We start from the raw sequence: 12,305 nt of genomic DNA, 5'->3' as shown, positions 1-12,305 counted from the left end.
TTAATGTTGGATTGAAAGAGTAAGATAATGAAAACTAGACTTTATAGTCAACACACCTTCCGTCGAATCTCAAATGAAATTGAAAATATAAGGGTAGGTTGACATATGTGCTTTTAAATTTTTTTTAATTAAGAATAAATTTTATGATTAGAGTGTCCCCACCTAATTTTCTCGTAAAATTAGGAAAATGACTTAGACGTATGTACCTGATGATTAATGATTCTATATGAGTTCGATGCTTAGTTACATGTGGGAAATTGATAAAAGCGCTATATCCCACCATGCCCATCACGAAGATGAGGTTTACTACTACAATTTTGGCTTTTAGAACTATATATTTACACTTTACATTTCATTTTTTCTTTTATCTTGTTTAACCTAATGCTAATGATGATTTTTTTCACATTTGTATAAATCTTTGATTTTTATTTATAAGTTATACAAACATATACAAGTAAAAAGAAAATACAAAAAGTAAATTATACTGTAACATGTAACATAAATCCCTTATCCCAGAAAAACTTGAGATTCAAGAAAACTAAGGTTGTCTTCAGAGAAATACTTAACTTTCACTAATGTGTTGTATGCTCCATAGATCAGAATTTTTTTGATAACCGACTCTCATTTAAGTAAGCATGGTTTTAGAACTGTGATTGAGTGGAATACAATTATTTTATCCAATGGTGGAATTTTTGTGGGTAGAGGTTATGCTAGTAATGGGCTCTTTCAGCTCAATATAATAACAATTAAGCCAAGTATGAATGAAAAGAATAACTCTTATATTTACTTGTTGGAGTCTTCTATTTTATGGCATGGTAGGCTAGGTCATATTAATTATGAATTGATAAATCGATTATTAAAAATGAAGAGTTTACCTACATTTAAAATAAATAAAAAATACAAGTGTGAAATTATTGTTAAAGTAAAATTGACAAGATAATCCTTTCGAAATGTTGAAAAAATAATAGACCACTTGATTTAATTCATATAGACGTGTGTGATTTAAAAGAAACACCAACGCGTGGTGAAGACAAATACTTCATTACTTCTCTTAATAATAACAAAATTTTTTTATTATGTGTATATTCTTAAAGTAAAGATGTAACTATAGAGAAATCCACTCTATATAAAAATGATGCCGAAAACTAACTTGCTGGGTCAAATTATTTTGACTAAAATAAACTAAAGAATAAGCTTATTCTATGCCGACTTTATATTGATGATCTGTGATTAAAACTTAGTTGTTAATAAAGCTAAGTTGTTTATTTGTTTATGCACGTGCATATATATATATATATATATATATATATGACTATGCTACTTTAGACGTGGTCTAAAGCAGACTATCTTAGACGTTAGACGAGGTAGTCTAACTCCTTTATACGAAGTCTAAAGGGAAACGTAGTTAGACGTGGTAATCTAACTCCTTTAGAAGTCTAAAGGAGTTAGACTACCACAAGTCTAAAGGGAAACATAGTTAGACGTGGTAGTCTAACTCCTTTAGACGAAGTCTAAAGGGAAACGTAGTTAGACGTGGTAGTCTAATTCCTTTAGACGAAGTCTAAAGGGAAACGTAGTTAGACGGGGTAGTCTAACTCCTTTAGACGAAGTCTAAAGGAATACGTAATTATACGAGGATGTCTAACTCCTTTAGACGAGGTCTAAAGGAAAACGTAGTTAGACGAGGTCGTCTAACTTCTTTAGACGAGGTCTAAAGGGATGCGTAATTAGACGAGGACGTCTAACTCCTTTAGATGAGGTCTAAAGGGATGAGTAGTTAGACGAGGTCTATAGGGATGCTTAGTTAGATGATTCGTTTAACTCCTTTAGACGTGGTCTAAAGGGATGCGTCGTTAGACGAGAAGGTCTAACTCCTTTAGACGAAGTCTAAAGGGATGCGTAGTTAGACGAGGATGTCTAACTCCTTAGACGAGGTCGAAAGGGATGCGTAGTTAGACGAGGTCTAAAAGGATGCGTAGTTAGACGAGGACGTCTAACTCTTTTAGTTCTAAAGGGATGCATAGTTAGACGAGGACGTCAAACTCCTTTAGACGAGGTCTAAATGGATGCGTAGTTAGACGAGATTGTCTAACTCCTTTAGACGAGGTCTAAAGGGATGTGTAGCTAGACGAGGATGTTTAACTCCTTTAGACGAGGTCTAAAGGGATGCGTAGTTAGACGAGGACGTCTAGCTCCTTTAGACGAGGACGTCTAACTCCTTTAGACGATGTCTAACGGAGCATGTTTAATGCCTTGCTTTAGCAGCCGTCTGAAGAATGCATACGTCTACCCACGATCAACTAGTTGTCTGCTACTCATGCTCCACTCACTTCTATGAAGTCTGTCAAGCCATATAATTGTATAAAATGAACGAATGCCACATACGCAAATATCCTTCCAACTGCCTGTCCAATACAAGACAATATTAGAGGATATTCAATGCACTACTAGTTCGGTATGGCTATGATCATTTTTCTCAGAGTTTGCTATACTCTGGTACTATGAGTGACCTTCAACGAACACTTGTCATGTGTCCACGAATAAGATTCGATCGTTGATGTCCTTCTACTATAAATAGATGCTCAAGGACAACAGACAAATCACTTACTTTTTTCATCGAATCAATTGAACACACGAAACTACTTGCTCTTGCTCTTACTGATTTCTATCATTATTCAAGCTCAAGAGAGAGATTCAATTACTGTCTAGCTGTGAGAATATTGTTGAGAATATTGTATGTTGAACAGTGGTTGTTCTGTTCAATAGAGAGTTAGCTAGATTAGTAAGTTGTATTCGATTCAAGTATTTAGTGGATATCCTTTCCGTTGTGGAAGAAGATGTGACGTATGAGTTTTATCTCCGAACATCCATAAAACTCCCTGTGTTCTTTACTTTGTGCCATTTACATTTAGTTGTTCAAAACTTCAAATTCGACGAACACTTCCGCACTTGAATTTATTTCAAGAGTTCGAAGGATTTGTGAAGAATAGAAACAGATATTAATCCATCACAGGATCATTATCGAATCATTTATCATAAGCTGTTATCAATAGTCAGACCCTAGTCTCTATTGTGAGCACCGATCTTATGAAGTGGTATTAGAGCCTCGTTTTCTATTCTCAGGCACCAACAAGAACCTAAAACATGTATGTCGTCAACCACATTCCTTTGCTCTCAAAAGAAAACTACGATTATTGGATGGTGAGAATGTAAGCTCATTTGGCAGCCCTCGATTACGACATGTGGGATGTCATCACTAATGGTCATATAAAGATTGAGAAACTATGACCGAGCCACATTGACAAGGCACTTGCCTAAACCATGGCCTGGTTTTGACCGAGAAACTAGGCTAGCATGGTTTTTGACCATAGGCTCGACCCAACAATGTATCCAAGACCATGACCTAGTATTTCGTCTGAGGGCCTGACCGAGTGCTCGACCGAGAAAAGCCCAAGAAAGAAAAGCCCAAGAAATGTTCTTCATGTTCTTCAGCTAATTTCTAAAAAACCAATGAGTAGCCACATGGAAGCTTCACTTTCTTGAAATGCATTTTCTCTTTTAATATAACTCCGAATTTAGCTCTGTTTAATGCTATGTCACCATATAGGTACGTAGAACTCAAATTCTCCTTCAATTTAAATTAAAGGAGAACCACATATTCATTAACAAAATAGGAAGCAATTGTGGTCACCTAGAGAATTTTTTTTGACAATTCGAGCGCTATATTAGGATTTTTCGGTTGAAACTTTTAGGCTATTTATATTCAATATTGTTTAGATATCCTATAAAAAATAAGTCTAGAACCCTAAACCCCCAAAAATCAATTTTACAAGTAAGAATACTTATTTTGGTCTTTTTGGTATTCTAAAATATGTTTCTTGCTGTGAAATTTGGTGTGCTAGCTCCTCAGGATCTACATAATCTTTTTAAAAATCATTTCCCTTGAATTCATTGTTTGCATTTTAAATTTTTAATAAATTCATCTCTTGTTATTTTTGAATTATTTATTTGTGTGATTGTTTATTGTGAAATTGGTTGGATATTATTCAAATTAACATAGTTTACAAACTATGTGTTCTTGAAAAAAAATCAATATAGAATAAAAACGCTCAATTTGACTAAAATGTTTTAATTTGATAAAATAATGTTATTGGACCCTTATTCGAGGATAAGAGCTCAAGAACATGTGTAATATTGTATATTAAATGAATGGGGAGTTTCTAGCCCTTAAAAATATTGTTTTTAATAAACTGAAAAATAATATATCTATATATATATATATATATAGAGAGAGAGAGAGAGATCCAAAGTGATTTTTATGATCTTCTTTGATTTTATTTAATCATTGATGTTATGTATATGATTTTGTTGATGGGTTGTTGTTTTTGTAATATAAACTAATATTTGAGTGCAACAAAATTTTAAATTTAGATTTTTTCTGGCATTGTGTTCTTGGTGTAGTGTGTGATTTTATGGTTTAGTTCGTTCGACCGATCGTGACATGGTTTCTAAGTGAGGGTCAAAACCTCTAGCGTGATTTCTGAACGAGGAAATGACCTAGGATCACCCGAGGCTAGAAAAACCAGCCACCGACCGAGAATTTTGGTTATGGTCTAGTTTTTGGCCAAGAAATTATTCACAACCTTTTTTATGACTGAGAAATTAAACTAGCAATCGAGATTTTCTACAAGCCTAGTATATATTTGTACATGTATGTGTATTTATTCTTGCATTATTTATTATATTTACATATATATATTTCTTGTCACAGCATCAAAATAGTTATGTTCTTTATGAAATCTGTTTGTTATGGTATTACGGTATTACAAAAGTAAGTGTTCTTTGATAAATGAACGATCGTCTACATGAAAATCAAGCTTAGTACTAGAATTATGATAAGACAATTTTAATAAGAGTTTAAAAATGCATAAATAGAAAGGTATAAAATAATATTTTATTTTAATAAGAGTTTAAAAATGCATAAATAGAAAGGTATAAACTAATATTTTCTAAAAAGATCAAAAATATAATAGTAAAGATAATTTAAAGTATAGCGTCAGTGTATTTTCCACATGTAACAAAGTACCGAGCCAACAAAATAGAATATCTAATTCTTTGTGTTAATACAACAAAACTCTCTTTTCCTAATTTTGCAAAAATATTTAGGTGGTGACTTTTTGACTTGAGATTTGTTCTTTAAATCGATAAAAAGCTAAAAGAGACGTCAACCTACAATTTTATTTCCAATCTCGGTTAGGATTCGACGAGAAGGTAAGTTATGAGGTTGACTATAAAGTCTAATTTTAATTTTACCAGATTTTTAATTTTATCTTTTAAAAGAATATTTTTCTCTTAAGCGACGTAAAAAGATCCTAAAAAAAAAAAATGTTTGTGAGCGGATTTTATCATGTTACAGTTTCTAGTGACTCTACTAAGGACATTAGATGTTTAACTTGAAAAATAGTTTTGACCAAAATTTTTAGAAAACATATATTTACACATTAAAATTTTATTTGTCTTAAATGCATTGGAGCTCTATGAGCTCTTTACTTTAAGGTATTATATTGTGTTGTGCAACATCACATATATAACTATATCTCATGTGCTAAGATTCGTCAATGTGCAACAATGATTTTTCCCTTTATTAAGCAATGTTATGTGAGCTTATGAACTTAGAAAAAAACTCGGGGTTAACAATTTTATCAATTTAGTGAGCTCCCTTAAAAATAGAGGAGGGGATCATGATTGTCGGAGATGGGGACATTCGAATTAAGAAACCTCTCTACACCGACGGCCTTTGGATTTTGCTTGTCGATGGGATACCTCCCTCTTACCATGGAAGCCATATACATGAAGATATACAATTTCCACTAGACTCATTGACTTGTCGAGCCAAAAAAATAAAGCCACATCGGAAGCCTTTTGCTTTGTTATGTTATAATGATATATATTAATACGTATAAACATATAGTTAGAAATAGGTTCTCCAGAGTACTTTCTATCCATTTGAATATAAAAGAGAAAACTAAAAAATGTATAATAAAAAGTTCAACTTAACTAGCTACTTGTCTTTGATTCTTTATTACACATCAGTCGATGTTAGACAACCATCCAGACTAAAAAAATCCTATCAAGAGGAGGCCATCATCCTATAGACAACGAGAAAGAGGAACATGCCAAAGACGGGAAAGAAAATCGACGAAAAGAAAGACTTATAATAATAGATTTCCTTTTATACTTTTCAAATGTAAGTCTTCACAAACTATGAGTGATTTTGTAACGTAAGGAAAAATGATTTAAGAGTTTATGATTGTGATTATGTTTATCCGCACCCACATAAAAATGTTAATCTCTTTTAACACATTCTTTTTATGAATAGAAAGTGAACGCCCATTCTTCGTTTTAGGACATATATGCAAACAAGTAACATGTATAATCTCTTAGACTTTATATTATAAACAATATATTATTCTCTCAACAAAGATGAAGTATTCACTATAGTTCGTTTCATTAAGAAGATATCTGATAAACAAACGAGCTTCACTCCTTTCAAAAATTCACAACTCTTTGTGGAGTTCCACCTAGGGGCGGAGCCAGGATAAAAAATTACCTGGGGCTGACTCCAACTTGCATCTCAGATGTAACTTTTTATGCTCCGCTTTTTTTTTCAATAAAATTTTCACGATTATTAGAAGATGGAGACTCCGTCATGCCCTCTCAATGCACACGCTTGCAAAGTGAGCCACCGAGTGCTTTCAATAGTTGTTGTAAGCCGTAATCTGTTATTTTGTTTTTCATCTAAAGACTATGCATTCAGTACTTTGTCAATATGACAAAAATATTCATTAGATTATCAAAATATTCAACTGCCCTATTATGTGGTGAAATATTACATCCTATATGCATAACAAAAGATCATCTATTTTCATCATTAACTTGCTTTCAATATTTGAATCCATCTATTGTAAATGTAGGTTTTTGGGGTTGCTTATGTTCAAACAAGAAACATGGGAAACAAAAAACAACATCTTTCAAATGAGAGTATTCTAACTAAGTAAATTTCTTACACCAATGATTTTGGAATCGTCGATTTTGATTGATTTCCAAATTTGGTTGGTGGGTACTCATTCTTAATAGGTTGATATGACCCCATCTTGATATAAGCTCGTCTAATTTCATCCCTTTGATTAAAAGGATATTTCCATACCGGAATACGTAATGATGGATCAAGTTTAAGAGAACTTATATCAACATCAATTCTAGGAGAATTGTTAAGTTCTTGAGCAGAGATATCAAATTCTTTATTTAAATACCGAATCAAACCAATGTAACTATTTTAACTTTTTATTAATATTAATTTATATTTTCTTATAAAATTTTGAAATAGTTTAAAATTAAGAAATATAAAACACTATTATTATTTTAATTTTTATATTTTATCCTTATAAATAATTTGTATTATTAATTATATTGAAATAAATAAAAAATAATATATAATTATTATATAAATATAATTTTTTATACTTTATTTATATAAATAAATCTTATTTATATATTAATTAAAATTTATGTATTATTATAAATATTGTTAGTATAAAATAATATATTAATAATAATTATTTTAATAAAATTATATTTAAAATAATATAATTATGAATTAGTTTATAGATAAATTATATTTTAAAATATAATAAACTATAGGTGAGGACAAGGTTTAATCACCTGACCTCATCTTCACAGTTTAGTTACAAAGACAGTTGGGCTAAGGATCATATGTCAAATACAAATATAAAATGTTTTATTTTAAAATTTTAATTTAGGTGGGGCTGGAGCCCACCCTAGCCCATGCATGGCTCCGCCCCTAGTTCTACCTACAACACACAAGCAGCACTCGGCCCACAATTCACAACTTTTTGTGAGATTACTTCTATCGACAAACAAACAAGTTTCATTTAACTTAGAATCCACGACTCTTCAGCTTTCCACTTCTACCTATATCGACAAACATATAAGTATTATACAGATCTGAATCCACTGTATTTCGTGGAGTTCTTTCCTTCATCAACAAATGCACATGCATAATTCAACTTAGTGTTTATTACCCTTCATAGAAATCATTCTACCCTTTCATCAATGAAGGCACGCACGTCACTCAATTTAATTTTTACGACTCTTCATAGAATTTCTTCTATCCTTTGTTAATAAATGCACACACGCCACTCAATTTAGAGTTCACGACTATTCGTAGAAATCCTCTTACCCCTTGTCGATGAATGTACGAGTATCATTCAAACTCGGTCACGACTCTTTATAGCATTCTTTCTATTCTTCCTCGACATACGCACATATACTGATTCGCAAACGTCTCGTTCTTAATTTCATCGTTTATCGTAATAAAACATAGAGATACATAAAATCTCATTAGGTGTAAACAATGTAATCCCGAAGAAGTTTGGACATGATATAACAATGAAAGCAATCACAGTTGGGAGATATAATTTGAAATATTCAGGTTGATTAACCTTCCCTTTAGATGCACATTTTGTGTGTGTTTGTTCATAGTTATAATTGTTGTGTTAACATTAACTTTCTTTGTGACACTTTTTAGTTTAAATGGAAATTTCTTCAAGCAATTGGTTAACCAACAAGCGATGTTTAATAAATCGATCCTTTTGGATACAAATGAATTCCCGACCTTACTTCTATAACTTGGAGAGCGGTTCGATGCTCTCACTTCGACGATCTAGAAATACACGGGAATCGACTCTCTTGACTCCAAGGAGTTGAAGAGCATAAGTGTATGATCAATCGTACGTACCAATATTTAAATACAAGAAAAAACCATATATATCTAAAACTTTAAAAATATTTGGTTAAATAAAACATAATAAAACCAAATTTCAAACAAATAGTCAAAATTTTATGAATTAAAGACTGTTCTGTAACAAGTATAGAGGATATATTGTGAAAACCCTTTCTCGGGTATCACCAAACATCGAACTCAATAGAATCTCTAATTATACATACATTTATATGCATATACAAATATTTTATTAATTTTAAATTAAAAAATGAATTCACGACTCTTTATTCAAATAAATAATCTTTGAAATTAATTATTTTTAATTAATTTAAAATAAATATTTCCTTTAATCAAATTGTAATGAATTATCTGAAAATTTAAAAGATTATTTAAATTAGATTAATAATTAATTATTATTATAATTGTTAGAATAAGTTAAATAAAGAAAAAAGAAAATTAATTAATTAAGGAAAAACGTCTTAATAAACATAGGTGAATAAGTTTAATTAAATACGAACATAGTTTTAATGATATGGTCGGATCAAAACTAAGTTCTGAAAGTGTTTATGCGCAGGTACAACTCAAGAGACGCATGCCTTCATCAGACATTGTCTGAGCAAGCGCGATCAGACGTCTAACTTCATGAGACATGAAGTCTGAAGAAGTGCACGAGCAGACGTCAAACTTCATCAGACGTGAAGTATGAAGAAGTGCGTGAGCAGACGTCTAACTTCATCAGACATGAAGTCTGATGAAGTGCGCGAGCAGACGTCTAACTTCATCAGACGTGAAGTCTAAAGAAATGCGCGAGTAGACGTCTAACTTCATCAGACGTGTAGTCTGAAGAAGTGCGCGAGCTAACATTTAGCTTCTATCAAACGTGTAGTCTAAAGAAATGCACGAGCAGATGTCTAACTTCATCAGACGTGAAGTCTGAAGAAGTGCGTGAGTAGACGTCTAACTCATCAGACGTGTAGTCTGAAGAAGTGCGCTAACAGACGTCTAGCTTCTACAGACGTGTAGTCAAAAAAGTGCACGAGCAGACGTCTAACTTTATCAGACGTAAAGTCTGAAGAAGTGCGCGAGCAAGCGTCTAACTTCATCAGACGTGAAGTCTGAAGAAGTGCGCAAGTAGACGTTTAACTTCATTAGACGTGAAATCTAAAGTGCGCGAGCAGACGTCTAACTTCATTAGATGTGTAGTCTGAAGAAGTGTGCGAGTAGACATCCAGCTTCTATCAGAAATGTAGTCTGAAGAAGTGCGCGAACAAATGTCTAACTTCATCAGACGTGTAGTTGAAGAAGTGCGCGAGTAGACATCTAACTTCATCAAACGTGTAGTATGAATAAGTGCACGAGCAGATGTCTAACTTCATCAGACGTGTAGTTTGAAGAAGTGCGTGAGAAAACGTTTATTTTCATCAGACGTGTAGTTTGAAGAAGTGCGTGAGAAAACGTTTATTTTCATCAGACGTGTAGTTTGAAGAAGTGCGCGAGTAGACGTCTAAATTCACCAGACGTGTAGTCTGAAGAAGTGTGAGTAGATGTCTTGCTTCAGCAGCCGTATGAAGAAGCGTCCTCTTATTTACTCAGCTCATCATCTTAGCAATCAATAATGTTTGTTATCAGCCGTCTACCAAGACAACTTAACACGCTATAAATGCTTATCTTCCATGTACTTAAATATTCCGCCAGCCCACGTTTTGTACTACCCCGTACATCACGTTCCAACGAATATTCTCCAGTACAATCCGGTACGCCACGATCCAATGAATATATTCTTATGTACATTCCCGTATATCCAAGAAGAAGATTGATCCGTTTCCAATCTCCCTACAAATAGAAAGCAGAGTACAACGACGAATCTCTTTGACTCGCTACTCTCGCTTCCTTGAACAATCACACGAATTACGAACTTCTAAAGTGTTGTGAGCTCTAAGTCTATTCTGTAATTCACCTACTGTTCTTTCTGTATGAAATTTCAGTATTGTAAGTTGAACAGGGTTCGTATGTTCAATAGAGTGCTAGCTAGAAGTTCGGAAACAAATAGTTGTTAAGTCTTGTGTATCTCACTGACTTTGTGTAGTGTCTATACGAATCAAAGCCTTCTAGTAAAAAAACCTTCTGGAAACAGAAGAAAGGGTGACGTAGGAGTTTTATCTCAAAACATCCATAAAACTCCGTGTGTTATTTATTTTCCGCATTGTTCAATTGTTTATCTGCCGCTTCAAATCGAGCAAGCATTTCCGCACTTGAAGTCTTCAAGAGCTTGCAAAGATTTGTGAAGAATAGAAACATATTCTTAATCTCTAACCCGATTAAAATCAAATTGAAAGTGTCTTAAGTTGTCAAGTATATTCAGACTCCACTCTCTATAGTTGTCACCGATCCTAACAATAATTAATATTAAAATAAATGTTTTTATAAATTTTTTATTAAAAAAAATTCGACACACAAATCGATGTTTAAATTTCTCGAATATCGAGTATTTACGGGACAAGGGATTTTCGGGCGATAAATTACCAAAATTGAATCATTTAATAATGCAGTATTATTTGCTTCTAAATTTGAAAAATAAATACAATAAACACAAAGTCTCTATCTCAATTGTGGGATTTATGATGTTAAATGTCAGCTACAAATATTTTCTATAAAATAAATACTTAGTGTTAATATGGATGTGAATAAAATTAGAATGATTTAAAATGGTATGTTGGTTGTTTTTACTTATATTTGAATCAAATATATTTAACTTAATTACCTAATTTTTCAAGGTTTTAAAATAAAACATTACCATTCTTTTTTGTCTACAGGTTCACACAAAAGGTAGAAATTCACAATTACAATTACTTCACAATTTTTTATATAAACTTTTTACCTAACAAAGATTCGTCTATTTTAATATATGAAATATAAACATGATTATATTTCACTTCCCATTTTAACAGTTTTAAATAACGCATGTAATTATCATAATAATGAATATAAAATTCCAGTTTTTTATAAACATAATTATTTCTTAGTTTTTATTCTAATATTCTAAAAAGGTGGATGTAATTATCATAATAATAATTATCCTAAAATTTCATTTTTTATAAACATAATTATTTTCTATTTTTTATTGCGTTATCATAATAATTATTATAAAATTTTAATATTTTAATAAACACAATTATTTTTCTTCTTTTTGTTCTAATAGTTAATATAAAATTTCATTTATTTTTTATAAACATAATGATTTTTTTTACTTTTTCATTCTAGTATAATTAAAATGTGAATATAATTATCATAATACTTATACTAAAATTCAAATTTTTATAAACATAATTATTTTCAAATTTTTTATAAACATAATTATTTTCAATTTTTTTATTACATTAATAATTATGATAAAATTAGATTTTTTTTTTCATTCTAGTTATCATAATAATTATGATAAAATTATATTTTTTTTAATAAATATAATTATTTTTCAACTTTTCATTCTAATAATATTAAAAAG

Source organism: Impatiens glandulifera, chromosome 7, assembly GCF_907164915.1.
Source record: "Impatiens glandulifera chromosome 7, dImpGla2.1, whole genome shotgun sequence".
In the NCBI taxonomy this organism is placed as follows: Eukaryota; Viridiplantae; Streptophyta; class Magnoliopsida; order Ericales; family Balsaminaceae; genus Impatiens; species Impatiens glandulifera.
Note: the sequence above shows the minus strand (reverse complement) of the source record.